The sequence below is a fragment of the Taeniopygia guttata genome, chromosome 2 (assembly GCF_048771995.1).
Source record: "Taeniopygia guttata chromosome 2, bTaeGut7.mat, whole genome shotgun sequence".
Classification (NCBI taxonomy): Eukaryota; Metazoa; Chordata; class Aves; order Passeriformes; family Estrildidae; genus Taeniopygia; species Taeniopygia guttata.
The window spans coordinates 84,949,436-84,965,237 of record NC_133026.1 but is presented as its reverse complement, the minus strand read 5'-3'; the positions used below and the strand labels follow the sequence as shown (position 1 = coordinate 84,965,237).

Here is a 15,802-nt window from a genome sequence, read left to right as displayed (position 1 = left end):
CCTGCACATATTCTTCCCACGTTGGGGATCACGGTGCCGATAATCTCCCACTCTTGTACCACCCCAGCCTCTTTGCTGGTGGGGTGGGATGAGAGAGAGAAAAGGTCTTGATTCTGTAAGAAGTCCTCACTGCTCAGCAGTAGTGAAGACTTCTTTAATTTATCAACAGCATTTTCAGCACAAATACAAAACATGATCCCATATCAGCTACTAGGAAGGAAATTAACTCTACTCAGCACAAAACCAAATGACTCATGCAACTGCATTCTTAAATTTTGAGAAAGTGCTGCACATGTCTTTGTCTCATCAGTACAGGGCAGATATATGCATGCCATCACCATCAAATGATGGAAAGGAGTCTTGTGAGGAATTGGTTAAACAGTTACCACCGCTATAACATCTTGTTCCCAAGGGAAACTGGGACAGGAGACACAGTCCTCCCCTCTGCCACTGTGATAATGTTAGAAGGATGATAACCTTGGTTCAGTTCTTCTGGGCAAAATAATGTTCCCTGTGAAAATCCTGTGTTGTGCTTTTCACCTCACTTCAGGGCAACATAGGTCATTCTGAACCAGGCTCAGCAATGCTGACAAAGTTAACAAAGCAGATGAAGTTTTTATCTTGTTATTACTTTATCTATGAACAGTCTTTCCCTCTCAGATGTAGAGTGATTTGGGTTGAATATAAAGAAGATGGGCCAAATTAATGAATAAAATTCAAGAATCTGGCCTAATTACACAGCTGTCCTCAATCTTGGTGATCTGCTAGAGCGTTCTTCTTGCAAGTCATTCCCTGGGCAACTGTATCTCTGTGCAAGGCCCCCGTGTTGCATGCCTTAGATTGAATGATGTGACCACCTCTGCAAATGTGTTCTAAAAATTACTGAACATAACTAGAGATATATATGCCCTGCATGGGTGAAAAAGGTACTTATTTCTATTTTTTTGAGATTTTAATCCATCTTTTCATAGTTCTCTCACACTGAGTTGTCTCGTGCCTGATAGCTGCTGTGGTACAAAAAGTAGTAGAAAACTGTTGCTGCTTAAAGATAACAAAATTGTTATTCTTCCTGAAAAGTCTTGGTTTTGAAAAATCAAAGGCCAGTGGAGATATAATACATAGATATTGATCATTAAATTAATTTTTATTAACTTTGTTTCAGTCAGAGACAGTGACTTGAGAGCTGCAAAACTGGTGAAATATTTGTGTCTTGCTGTGTTTCCAGATTCGTGTTTGTATATGAGGAGCATTGATTTATATCAAGAATTTCAGCCAGCTTCAGTCATGTTGTCAGCTCTTCTTGTCACTCAGTAATGACTTTCTTATCACAGAGGACCAGAAGAGGCCTTGTCAATATTTTCAGATAAGAGTACTCTCTGCTACAGTGGGTCACCACCCAGCACTGCCTCTTCTGGTGCTTCTAATGTCAGCTTGGTTCTTCTGGAGTGTTTCTCATCCAAGCATGTTGGAGACGCCTAAACCAGTTAGGGAGTTCTCATGGGTCCTTGCTTTGGTTATGGGCAGAGATCTTAGGGTCACTGATAGGATCAATGCATTTAATTTTTTTCCTCAGCATTGCCATTTAGAAATGTCTTACTAAAATTTTTTCCCTGATACCACTAATAATAGGAAGGAATATTCCTTTCATGATCTCTGCAACTGGAGCAGGAGTGACACATTACAGATCTGTTCACTTGTGCTGTCAAAATTTAGTTCACTCAGAGGTGACGGGTCTGGCTAGTAGAAAGGCTGTGGAGGGAATGTTAAGGAATTAATTTTCAGTATGATTCTCTGCATAGGGGAGTAACACGCAAAGATATATAATTGAGGTATAAATAGAAATTACTTTTGCTTTGTGTGTGAAAGTGCATTTGGAAGCCCATCTCTATTTAATGCATCAATATTTAATGTGCCCAGTTATATTTTAAGGGAATTTTACAAGAGCTGTTCAGTAATCTGTGTTGTTATACACCTGCCTGGCTTGGCAATGGAGATGAGCAAATCAGATGCCTCCCCCATCGACCGCTGGCCTCCAAGTGATTTTCTGCACAGCAGAACATCTACTATTCAACCTACAGGAAAAGTCCAGTCTATTTTTTGAGTAGAAAATGTTGTTATGAAGAACCTACAGAAAAAAAACAGTGTTGTTTTCAAAAGGACCAAGATTTAATCTCAGTGAATTTAATGTCCATGTCTGGGGCTTTGCCTCTCAGGAAGACTGCTCAGCCCTCACTTACTATATTATGTGTTCATTGCATATTTACTAGCTTGACCTTAAGTCCAGACTCTAGCAACATGGTTTTGTTGAACTACTTAGGTATTTGGTCAGCTTGTCCAGAATGCATCAATTATTGTAAAATATATCCATAGTATCATGGAATTATGCAACCCGAGAAGGTAATGTGAGACTCTACTCTGCATTAAGTGCTTGATTCCCTTTTTTGCTATCAGTATAATTATTCATCAGGTTAGATCTCCATCAAGTCAAATGGTCTAGTAGCAGCTTGATTCTCAGGTTGTACTCATGTTTGCAATCAGTTGTCATGACTCTTGTCAAGTCCAAGGAACAGAGATTTAGGCTTAGACATGGGAGCTCTCAGTTTTATTTCTGTCTTTCGCAGTTTTCCAAGTGCCTTGGAAACTGAAATGCTGAAACTAAGCTTCTGTCTCTCTGGTTTCCTTTCCCTCCCATCTTTATGTGCTTTGCAAGTTAACTGTGGCTTTATGCTCTTTACAGTGGCCATTTCTGAGTGGTGTAGGAGGCTCCCTTGGGGAAGGATCTCTGGATGTGTTGGTGTGAGATGCTGTGGCTCAGGTGAAAGGCTGGTGGGGTGTGGCAGGAATGGCTCTCCTCCCCCCCCAGCATGGGGCTTGTGCTGTGGCTATCACCAGGTGTTACACATGCACAGTATTTAATCCTGGGCTGCTCTCACCTCTAAGGACCTAAGGTAATGTAAATAACATTTACATTACATGTAAATAACATAAAGGTCGTTTCCTTTGGGAGCTTAAAAATGTGTTGCTTTAACACTGCAGAAGCTAATAAGAGTGTCTGTATCTTTGTTCTTGTGGCTTTGGTGACTTGGATGAGGTTTACTCCTGGGACTGAAAAGATGGTTTAAAAAGGCTATTTTAAAGACTTGGCTTCATAAGATTATTTTAATCATAATGCAGCTTTTAAGGTACACTGGTTATATTTAGTATTTTGAATTATGTTTAATGATTTCTGTTTTCCTCTTGTTCATTCTTATTATTATCATGAGTTTTGCTCTGTATTTAAAGTGCCTGGGGTGCTTTCACAGACAGGTGCTACATAAATAAAGTATATTCTTATTTTAATAAGCTGCAGCAGGGCAGCAATTAGAAAATTCCATGTGTTCATATTATCTTTTTAATTGTTCATATTGCCTGGATTTACTGTTCAGGGAGAAAGGTAGAGTAGAAAGGAACTTCGATGTGGGAAAGAGAACCTGCCACCCTCTTCCATATGCATTCTGAAGAAATATTTCCCTGAAGACCTTAAAATAGATGCAATAGGTTATACATTCATAAATATCTCCAGTCTTTCTCTTCCTGTCTCTTGCAATATTGTGGAAAGGGTAAAAAGCAGCAGCTAAATGTTTGGCTAATATGGGAGATTTCAGGAATCTGGTGAGACCAGTTAATAATGGCAGTAGCATGCAGGAAAACATTTTGAGCTGTGACCAAAATGTTTGTCATAAGCATATAGGCAGGAGTGTTTCCATTATGCTTTGCATTGAACACCCAAATCAAACAATTATGAAGTGTCAGAAATGTTCTGTTAGCTGATATTCTTCTGGTTATTTGTTATCGCTGCAAACCTCTGTACTTCCAAAAGCAAGCTGGTCTTGAAAGAAAAAATATAAAAATTAGGGGGGTTGGAACTAAATGATACTTAAGACCCCTTGCAACCCAAATAATTCTATGAATACTTAAAAGATGAGAAAAAAAAATCCAACTAATGAAATCCTCTTTCTGGCTGGAATGCCAGAAATCTTTTGAGAAATTCTAGCTTTCTGTGATTTCCACTGATAGATAGAAAGTTGTAGTGGTATAAAACTGCAGGTGTCGGTCAGCAGCAGCAGTCATTTAGCCAGAACCTTGGCTAAATGTCCTGGCGTTGACTCAGTTCCACACTGTCTGGCAGCACAGGCCGAACTCCAGCAACCCCTTCACTGTTGCTCTCTCTTTTTCTTCTTGGACCAGTGACTGATTCTGAGTGTGTGTTTTTATGAGTGTATAGTAGAAAGTAGTCAAGATCTAAACTGATGTCTCAGCCCAGCCAGAATTCAAATAATCACTTAGATATTTAGATATTGTAAATGGTAACCATAATGATGTTTTCTGGACACTATCTGTGATTCCTATTTTGAGTTTCTGAGTCAGTCTGGGACTTTTTGTTGATTTACACTGATATATTCAGACCAGACTCTGGTGCTTTGGACACAGTACTTCTATTTGGCACATTGTGAACATTAAAAACTAAATAGACCTAATTAAGTTTTATCAAAATCTATGCCTTTGGAGATCATAATTTGAAAATCAGTCATCATTTTACATACAGTTTCTAGTGTAGCAAAGCATGATATAGGCACACCTACACAGTACTTCTGTTCTACAGGAGAATGTATTTTATTTCCACTGGAACCCTTTTCCTGCAGATTTACTTGTAGGTTTCCTTCTCTCTTTTTTTTTTTCCAGCCATCAAAATTTTTTGCATTTACTCCGTAATATTTACTGTGTAAAAGGTGCCTAAGGCATTTTGCTGTTTTTGCGACCTGAGATATGTATTTTGACCTGAGAACAACATTTCTTTTACTTGCTGGAAGATAGATTCCTGCTTGGAGACATTAGTCTCCTGCAAATGGAGGTCAGCCCTGTCTGCTTGATGATAGTCTGGCTGACCATAAAGGGAGAAAATGCTCTGGTCTGTTAATGCTGGGACCAGCAATGATGTATCATAGCTGTATCCCAGCACTGGGGCCTGGTTTCCTTAATGAAACTCACAAACATAGGAAAAAGATAGGAAATACAGGGTCTGACAGGAGTATGTCATATGGCTGAGATATGGGCCAGTTTTCAGCAAAATTTGTGTGTATCCAGAATGAAAGGTAGAATTCAGCATTTGAGTAGCACAGCCTTATGCTACAAAATTAGGTTTGTGAAATACAGGATTTTGGTATTGTTTAAAACTCTGTGTTTAGTTGTGTTGATTCTTTTGGTTTCATTAAGTTCAGAAAATGTATGAATGTTGAATATTTCTTATTACTATTATAAACTATTTTTTTTAGAAGTACAAAATTTCTTTTAGCTCTACATGTTTGGAACTAAATACTTGCACTATATTTCTGCCTACATGCCTTAAAAAGAAATAGTAGTTTAACTTTATCTCTTCCTGTTGTCCCTGATGCCTTGGAGTGGCTACCTTGAACAAAGGCTAGACAGAGTTAGAGAATAAAGTAGGTATTTATTAAAGGCCTTCAATAGATACACCTTGGGCTATGTAAAAGCCTCGCAGAGGCTACACCCAAGATGGACAATGGTCATGAGTTTTTCAATTATTAGTTTGGTCTATTTGCATATGAGGGGTTAATTCTCCAATTACAGCTTCAGGTAATTAAGTCATATTCCCCCAGCTCCCTCCCCCTCAACTCACTTTTGTTTATGCTTTTGGGGCCTGAGGCTGTGGTGTGTCCTTGGATCACAGGCCCAGAGGGATTGTTTTGTCTAACCGAAAAGTGAGGACAGTTTCTACACTTTATATGGAGTTAAGAGCTATGCCCTATTGCAATATGGGATTTGAAAAATGTAAAAGCTAAAATCCTAAGTTATCATCCCAACAAGCTGGATATGATACACCTCACCTACCAAAATGCTGTATTTCTGACACATCTCACGTGTTAGCTAGAGAAGTTGTCTAAATGCAGAATAAGAATAAAAAATGGTCATCACTCTGAACTTGCATTTGAGTGTGAGGTACTACTAGCAGATGCAGGCAGATGGGAAATGCAAATGACTGTGTTAGTTAAGGTGACAGTCAGGACCCTCAGCGCAGCAGAAGTGTGACTGTCATTGTGTTATACAGGCATTGGGAAAGGCAATGCTCTAAGGAGATTTGGAAAACTGCAATAAAACAGCTTGCAGATGTTTCTGAGATGCTAGAAAGGGGAGTGTGATGCAGCACAAAGGTGATTGTTTTAGAATTGAAGGAGAGTTCAGCGGGGACTGGCAGGAGTTCTGAGCAGCCCAGCCATCCTATTCATTTTTGATGATGCAGAATGGGAGAAACTTGTTATCCAGGACCAGGATATGTTAGACCAGTTTCTATGCTCTCTCCTTCTGCAGCCTCCAGATGCTGTCTAAATTGTGTCACTTTAAACAAACATCTGTAGGGCACATAGAATACCTTTTACCCAGAGGGGAAGTATAGGAAAAAAAGACAGCAAAAGCGAATTAACTGGAGAAACACACTGTATCGTCCTCACAATTTTGGAGGGGACAGAGATGGAGAAGGCAGAGACGAAGGAGCAGAAATTCAAAGGAAAGTTGCTACACACCTATGTTGTATCTGGCTGAGTAAGCTTAGTTCACACATTTTTTCTCCTGCCTTCCTAAGGCTCTCTTGACTGTGTTTTATCAAAAATGGCTGTTTTGCAGCAGCATAGCATCTTATGGATCATTCCAGTGCTGTCCTTTCTGATACAAATGTTTAGCTGTGGCTCAGCTTTCTATTTTCTTTTCTCTTTTTGCTCTTAATCAAAATTAAAAGTTATTTGCTTTGAAAGGATGGGTTTATTCCTGCAAGTGGAAAAAACAATGCTATATGTTACAGCTTTCTTAAGCACCTGTACACACAAGGCTCATCTGGTAGTGGTACCTTATTCAGCAAATCCCAGAAATGAGCAGTTACCTCCAGATGACAATGTGCTGTGCTCTTATGACAAACAGTATTTTGTCATGCAAGCTTTGGAAGCCAAATTTAGCAGTATTTTGGTAAAAGCTTTACAAAACGTAACCATAGCAAACTAAATCCTCATCCGCAGATAATTAAAAAAACTTTGTTTTAAAAGAGACCAAAAAACCCATACAATGTCTTTCCTCCTTGGTTCCAGATCTACACATGGTACACACTCTATCACCTGCTAACTGGCTACCTGCATTACCAGATTTTTTTGTTTTGTTTTGTTTTGTTTTGGTTTTGTTTTGTTTTTAAATATAGAATGCAAGTAGGTGCAGTTACCTTAAAAAAAATTGAAAAAAATTGGGCCTTTTCATACTTATTTAGCCTCACCAGCATTATCTGTGTCCCTGCAGTTGCTGTTTGGATTGCAGGCACTTTTAATTCCTATTTCCCAGGTGCCACACGGTGGAGCTCCTGACTCCGCATTGCTCGGAGGCAGCCCTGAGCTGGCTGAGAGCAGTTCCAGATGCTGTGTGCGTACCAGAGCTGATCTGGGAGAGAGGGCTGCAACCAGCTCTGCAATGAGGGGTACCATGCCACGGGATGGGGGATGTACTTTTCTCCCAGGACTCAGATGACAAATCAAATATGGGAAGAAAGAGCTGAATAATATCAGCTGACAAAAATCTTCAGTATTGTACATGTATACACATATAAACATATAGTTAATCTCTTTTACACTTGATTGTAGTGTGAATTTTGCATACTGTTTTTGTTTCAGTAGGCCTTGTCATTTCCGGCTTTCTCAAGAGAAGGCTCCTGCAGGTTCACAGCTCAGTATCCTCCTGGCACTAAGGATGACATCCTTCTCTCCAGTTCTATGATAAAAATGCAGAGAAGCAAGGCAAAGAGAGGGGAGATGTGCCTCCTTCTCCATCTAAGGGGGGACCAGTGCAGAATCAGGAGGTGCCTAGCCTTGTGTTGATTGGAAGGTCTCTTCTTCTTATAAGAAAATCTCCATATCCCAGGCGGTATCCTCATTTGTACCAAGCTTATAGCTCAGTAAATTCAACAGGAATTATTTCAATGATTTATAGATACTCTGAATCTTGTTCTGTGCACCATAGTGATCTGTCAGCTAGAGTTGAGCTCTGTGCATTTAGAAGTTAACCTCCCTCTGAGAGTTTCAGATATCTTTACTAAAACTTGGATCAGGCACTTAGCCATTCATGTGAATCTAACTTTTAAATTGTGTGAAGCCATCTTTTTGATTAATTCTTATAAAAACAATTGAATGTGTGACTTACAAGGGTAATTACTTGTGTTTATCTTTGAATAATTTGCAAAAGATTAATCAGATTTGTATAGTGTACTACACTAGTAGGTGATCTAAAAGAGGAGCTCTAATTATGTCTATGTACATTGGACAGTATGAACTTTTTGGGACTGTCAGTCATGTAATCTATATAAACACTCTGTTCTGTAGTATGTTATTAGCATACATTTTTAAAAGTTTATCTTTTCTGTCTTTACATGTCTTAGGATAATATATATATATATATATATATGTCTTCCATAAAACCAAAATCCAGCTATTGAAAAAGTGCCTTTATTTATTCTTCAGGTTACAGGCAAATTCCAAAGCTTTATGTGATTCCTGAATCTGAGGAAGCATGATTAGTTTCTGATGTTACTATTTCCATAATTATCCACTGTGTGTGTCTCTATAAAGAGTTAATGCTAAACAGAATTCTTTACTTTTATTAAATATAATTGTAAACAATTCTCCAAACATGAGTAAATGAAGGGTACAGTTGGCAGCTGACCTTTGGTAAGAAATGAGACATGACTAGATATGCTCAGGAGGCACCTCTGTGCATTATATAAATGGACTTAGAGACCATGGCAGGCAGCATTAACCCTGTCCATGTCAACGAGTGACAACTATGTACTTCTAGTGCAGCCAAAGACAAACACTGAAAATAATTAAATGCCATTAATATGAAAAGTACACATTGATATTTTGAGTGAGTTCACTATGAGCAGGAACAAATAATCAGGGTTGTATTTGCAATGAATGATGTCTCTGATGGGTGGTGGGTATAGACAGGAGAAAAGCCTAAGCTGAAGTAAACTGGAAGTGCAAGCTGGTGTGTCAGAGCTAGCTACTTACACCCTCACAGGCTGATAATTTACTATTGATGGTATTTTGTGAAATGCTGAATTGAATTTGTCCTCACTGGCAAGAAATCCAGAGTGAAATTTTCTCCTTGAGATGTCATGTAATGGAATCACCCAGACCAATCCAGAGACCTCTTTATTCTGTCTTTATTCAGTCATTACATAAATGTAACTACAAAGTCAGAATCTAATGAATACATTAAAACATAAAAGCTTGGTGCCAAGGAAAGATGTAAAATGTACATAAGTTTCTGTATGTGTAGACTTGTAGAGACTTAGAGGATTTATGTCCTTTGTTTCCCTCCTCAGAATGGATTAAAAGATCAGTATTTTACTGACCCTATATCAGAAAATGCTGTTGAGGATAAACTGCAAGTATTGAACTAGTCACCAAAATGTGAATTTCTAGAAGCCATTAAGAATGCATATCCACATAAGTGCAGAGCAAGTTTCTGAGAAAGCATAAATCCACTCCTGCCAACAGGTCCTTATGCAATATTGTTTTGTGCACTGGCTCACAGCTGACTTTCAATGCCATTTTAAGAGCTTAGTGCAAATTCTTACCCAGACCTTTGGTGTCTTCCCCTCTTAGGCAAGGACTCATGTTCATGCATGCTTGAGCACACTCCTAGGAAACACAAGGACCAACACTTCCCCCTTATAGCTTAGCAGAGTGTACCCCTAGCTCATCCTGGAGCACAGCTCAGCCTCTGTGCCCATAGCACTTTATGCTCATCCCCTGCTGCCAAAAGGACAGCACATCCAAGTCTGCTGATTTCAACACATCTGCTGGGAAGAGAAAGCTTGAACAATAAAACATACAGATTTTTTTTTGCTTACATGAAGATAAAGGGTTCAAAACAAAAGGTTACAAATAAAACTATTTTAGTGAGTATTTTTCCTCTATGCCTTTTCAGTTGCTGTAATATATTTCACTGGGATTGCTGTTCTTGGGGTTAGCAGTTGGAGGTCTGGCCACCCAGGTCTCTTGCATATATTCTGTTCTCTGAGTACTGAATAATTTTCTCTCTTTTCCTTCTAGATATACTACACTCAGCTTCTCCTTGATTCCCTGTAAATGGAGTATTGAAGGCTGGGAAAAAGAGAAGGGCAAAAGGCTAATGGTAAGAAGGAGATACATTCTGTCTGTTTTCCCTCTGCTCTGTTGATACACCTGCCTTCCTGGATGTCTTCGTGCTTTAACTTAAAATTACTTTTCTCATGTCTAGATGTTCTTGTGTACTTTTTTTCACTATTCATTTTTCCTTTCTTTTTTTTTTTTTCTCTTAAATTTACAGTATTAAAATAGCACACATGGAAAACATCTATTCTCCATAATGTCTGTCAAGTTGGTAGTGTCCCATGCCATTTTCTAAAGAGCTCACACAAAGGTGGTTTAATGAACCTATTTTGAACAGATTGAGGACATCAAATTAATTTGCTAGTAAAAGCCACATGTCTTTATCCTGTATTTATTCTTGGGGTTTGTAGCCTAAATTGGTATTCTTTCCTTGGGTCCCTTGTTCTTATTTTCCATACAGGAAGTATTACACTAGTTTTAATGATACTTGCAAAAACTGAGGAGTTTGTGGAGTTTGTGTGCTTATATGTGTGATAATGGCTTAAAAAATGAGACAATATGAGAAGGACTAGAATTCTTTCTGTATGGAATGAAGTCTTGTTACATAAATGACAGATGATGTTTTATTATCACCACATAGCTAAACTTTGCCTATCACATCCTGTCTCCCTGTTTTTCTGAGAAAATATTTAAATTCATATAATGTGCTTAAAACAGAAGCATACAAAAAATATAACTATAAATCTTCTGGTCAGTTTGAACATCCAGAAATTTACTCTGTTCTGTTGTCCAGATGTTTTCTGGATTCTGTATATGGCTCCCAGGATCATATACAGGCAGCAGGCAGGAAATTTCAATTGTACTGTGGGTGCCAGCTTAGAGGGTGATTCCCTTCAGTAGCAACAAAATTGCAAACAAGGAGAGCTGGGAGTTCGGTGGGTAGAGGTTCCTACCTTAGAGGCACCTGTGTGGGCAGAGAAGTCACCATGAGATAAACCATTAATCATGGGACTTACACTGTGAGATGCTTGTTTTAAGGTCTAGAAAGTATGAATTACTCCTTTTGTTGTAGCAGTAGTAGTGCTAACAGCTTAGGAAGTAATTTTTTTCCCACAAAATTATGGTTTGAAAGGAAGCTAACCATGCACGCCTAACCTCTGGGAAAAGTGTGGAAACAGAATGACTAAACCAGGGCTTTGAAGACACACGAATATACTTAGCTATCTCATTTGGGATCTTTGAGATTTTAATGTTTAGCCTATGTGGTTTCTGTATGAGCCAGATAAGTGCAGCATCAAGGGAAGTAAATAATGCAATCTGTCCCCAAACCACAATACTAAGCAATTTTAGCTACAAAAATACATTTATTGTTTTCAGTGGTAGGATTAGTGTATGTGCTCCTTGCAAAGCAGTTATGTATTGACAAACACTTTAAAATCTGTTGATTCTGTAGCAAGCCGAATACCTTTTTAAGTTTCATCCTCATATATGCACATGCATATGTGAATTATAGATTTGTCTTTATGGAAAATTGGAAAAAAAGATGTGTGTTGTTTCTATATGTAACTATATATACAGATGCACAGATCCATGCAAAGGGACTTTTAAATATTTTGGTCAATGAAATGCATTTTTGAGTTCATCTTGATAATTATTATTCTTGGTGCTAATAGTTATGTTTTAGGTTTGAAGTACTTTAAATGTATTCTTTTCAGATGGAGGATTTCATTGCTCCATAAGAAGACTGTATCTCTTGCTCTCAAATATCTGATAGCTTCAATTTGTGGGGGGATGTCATTCACAATCATTTTCTGGTATAAAGTTCAGCATTACGGTTTGCTCATGTGTAAACAAAACCTGAAGTTTTATCTTCGATTAATGAAGTTAAAACATGTTAATATAAACCAGAATGAGAAAACCAGAAGCTGCCAACATTAATTCTTTTTTTTTTTTTTTATTATTGCTTTTGGAGGTAAAAAGAATGAAAATATCCATTATCATCAATTTGTTTTGATTTCCTTACTTCTCCTTGGAATGGTTAAGTTTTAATCCAATAGTTTGTGTATTTCTTTTTTTTTTTTACATTGAAAGTGTCTATAATTAGTACAAAAATACGTGAAGATATGGTCAGCTTTAGGAGATGTAAGCATAATGTGTTGTTTTGTTTCCAAAGAATATGCAAAGTCACTTACTAGGTCAAAAAGACTACATTAGTATGATGGTGGTTAACATTCCACGGTTCAAAGCAAACACTAGTTTCTGCAGGTTTCATGGTAAATGTTCTTTGCCATTTAATATTCATGGCAGTTTATAAGAATGCTCAAAATAAAGGGAGCCCATTAATTATCATAAGTCAGTCTGGCTTCTGGTGTGAGGATTTTGTTAAAAAGATTATTCTGAGTTCTTTATTTATCTCAGTACCAACCTTAAACGATGCACAGCTCTTTTTTCCTCTGCAAGTTCAACAGTGGCCTAAAGTACCCCCTTGAGAGCATCCTACACTAGCACATTGTGACAGACTGGTCTGTCCAAAACACCCTGCCTGTGGGAGGAATTCAAGTGGTGTTGTGCAGCTGCTTTTGCAAAATGCCTGCAGTGTAGTGTCCTCTCCTTCAGTAAAGGGAGGCCTCTTCCACCACACACAGGATTAATTAACATCCGGTGTAAAGGCTCATTGCAACTCAGATGTTGGCAAATAACTGAGCTGTGAAAGTTTTTCACTCCATCCATTTTAAGTGAAGTGAAACTGCTGTAATTCGATGTAGGAGGCTAGGTTTGTACTTTGTAAAGCCCTGCCAGTTCAGGTAAGGTTTTGAAAAAATAAAATGAGAGATGAATAGGACTTTGTGTTCTTTTTTATTCAAGCAGAGAGGTTCAGAGAAGAGTAAGAGAAGGAAGGAAAAATCAAATAAAGGTGTTCATCTTTTGACTTAGTCTGAGTGATAGCTTTTATAAAATTCAACTTCAATAATTTACTATAGCAAGATAAAAAATAATATTATTCTGTGAGAATTTTAGAGACAATACATATTTTATAAAAGTTTTTTTAACCTCTCTGCATCTTTCCCTCCTTCATAATACCATAACCTTTTACCCTTTTCACTTGCATCTATACTTTACGAATAAATTTCAAGCTCATTCTTGTTCTTATTGTTGTCAGCTCAGTGTCTTTGGAGACCACAGCATGAATACTGACCTCTCTTGTAAATTCTGCTGTTTCTGGGATCACAGGAGCATAAGTTTGTTTTTTTTTATTATTCAATAAATTATTGTTCATGCTGTAGACCTTTGATGCAAATTGTGCAACCTTGCAAAAAAACTGAGAAGCAGGAGTGGAGAATCCCAAAATATTTGAGGTGAATGTCTCTGAAATGAATGCCTTGCCTAGTGGGAGAATGACACATATGGGATGGAGTAGCTAGTTTTATGTGGATGCAGGAGAATAAATGATTTGCTCATACTACTGGTATCTTTCTGGCAGGAACATATGTCATACCTAGTTTATAGAAATACACCTCCAACGTGTTTCACTCAAGACTTGTTTGTGTCAGGTAGCAGTAGACAGAAAGACAGACAGGCTTTGGTGGAGCATGTGAAGAGCTGCCTGCTAGGCTGAAAGTTTTTAGAGGTATGAAAGCTGACAGATATGGCACAAGCTCATGCAATTGAAAATAAACCAGTTATGTCTCAAACGCAGACCCAAGCAGTGTAAATTCTTTGTATCTCTGCTACATCGTATTTTTGTGAATAACTGTGGAGAGAGAGGATGTTTTAATGCCTGAAATGTTTTCTGCTTGTAGCATGATGGGAAGCACATTCAGTAACCTCCAGGTGAAGGAAGTGGAGACACTGCACCTTTGAGAGTTACAGACATGCACAGTCAATTGAGGTGAAAGTCTGTAGAAAGGATGGTTTAGAAACCTTTGTTCAGTTTTGCTGTCTGCTATGTAAGATTTCTTTTCCCAAGTGTGGGTATTGGTGGAGCAGACTTAAGGGTGCTTCAAAGTCAGAGTCTCAGGTTGGGAGACAAGAGCAAGATAATAACAACAGCAATAATGATAATGACAACAACCCCAAGTGAAAAACCAAACCACAAAGAAATGGGTGAAATTCTTGAGATTACTTCCTTCTCTGGAAGGAAAAAAAAATTATGAAGAGTTTCAAATCAGAGGCAGTATTTTAAAAATTATAAATGTAGAAATAAATGGACTTTGGAATAAAGAATAACCTGCCAATTGTGCCCTGTCATGAAGAGCAACCACCGTGGTTCTTTCACACATATGGAAGATGATTTCTGCATAAAAGTGACAGCATTAGATACAGCTTTTTTTTTTAGGAGATTTTTATGCTTACTTGAGTTATAGGAGTATTTGAAAAGTTAATTTACAAGAATGTTTTCCTTTTTATTTGCTGACAAGAAAATGAAGCACAAATAAAGAAGAATGAACCATGCAGTAAGGTAAGAAGCTGTTTTCTTGTTTGCATCAGGTTTTGTGATTTTTTCTGTGTGCTAATAACACAAAACTATTCCATTTGGCTTCCAAAATTAAGACAGTTAAAAACCCCTAAAATGGTATCTCTTAGATAGCTGATCAAGCCTGGGATATACTAAATAAAATGTCACAAATGGCTCTAGAGAGAACTTTCTTAATAGAATAAATTAATACAGATTTTATCATTAGTTATATGTTTCTTATAAAATATGAGAAAAAAACATATAATTTACCTACTGCAAAGCATAAAGAAATAAGTTACATAAGATTGGAATTTAAGAAGACTCTTGTTTGAATGTACATTGGTGTAAATCAAACTTATTCTTTTATCAGGGATAGAATAGCTCAAGATCTGGATATGGAGTAGATTTTGATCGAGAATCTCAAAGGACCTGCAAATTTTGTCTACGTAGCCTAGCAAAGAATTATGAACAAGGTGGGTTTTCCATCTGTCTCTCCCACAAATATGCAATCTTCCATGAAGTGGACCATGAGAAAATTAAACATCAGATTCCTAGTGAAGAAAACCCAAAAAAACTTTGAATGAAATGAAAAACAAACCCACAAAAAATCAAAAAAACAAAACAAAACCCCCAAGAAATTGTGGGGGCTATAACCAAAACAAAATGGAAAAAATTAGTATTTTAACCCAAACTGCGCTGTTTTACATCACTATCTAGTGCGGTAGATAGGGACAGGCGAACAGAAGATCTCGGGATGTGACGGAAAGAGAGACCCTTCCCCCTTCTCCCTGCTTCACGTTATCTATTAACCCCAGAGCATGTAACCACACCTAACCCAGTAGTTTTCCACTCCCGACTAACCTAGAGACCCTACCAACCCCCCCCTGACGTAGCAAAGTCCCCCAAGACTATTTAAACCCATGAGATAAGATAATAAACGCTTTTGACCGTCCACCACATTGGTGTCAGCATGTGTCATTAGTCCGAGTAGCCTGGACAGGCCGGGCTGCCGTGCTGTCGTCTTGCAACCAGGTCGCCGTTGTCTCTCATAAAGGCAACAATTTAGAGTATTTGAAGTTCTATCACTTACAGTATTTTGGACTAGATACTAGGCTAATATAAATTACTACCAAATATTTGCCACCGCTACAGCTTTACACTG

At 37.9% G+C, this 15,802-nt stretch overlaps 1 long non-coding RNA gene across 1 annotated transcript in view; it reads left to right on the top strand.

The window, feature by feature from the left end:
* The window catches only part of LOC115493809 (uncharacterized), a 45,820-nt gene extending 30,223 nt beyond the window's left edge, over positions 1-15,597 (top strand). The window contains exons 2-4 of the long non-coding RNA XR_003958761.4: positions 10,146-10,227; positions 14,603-14,643; positions 15,011-15,597. This is a non-coding gene — a long non-coding RNA (uncharacterized lncRNA). The remainder of the gene's footprint in view (positions 1-10,145; positions 10,228-14,602; positions 14,644-15,010) is intronic.
* Positions 15,598-15,802: the final 205 nt, after the last annotated feature.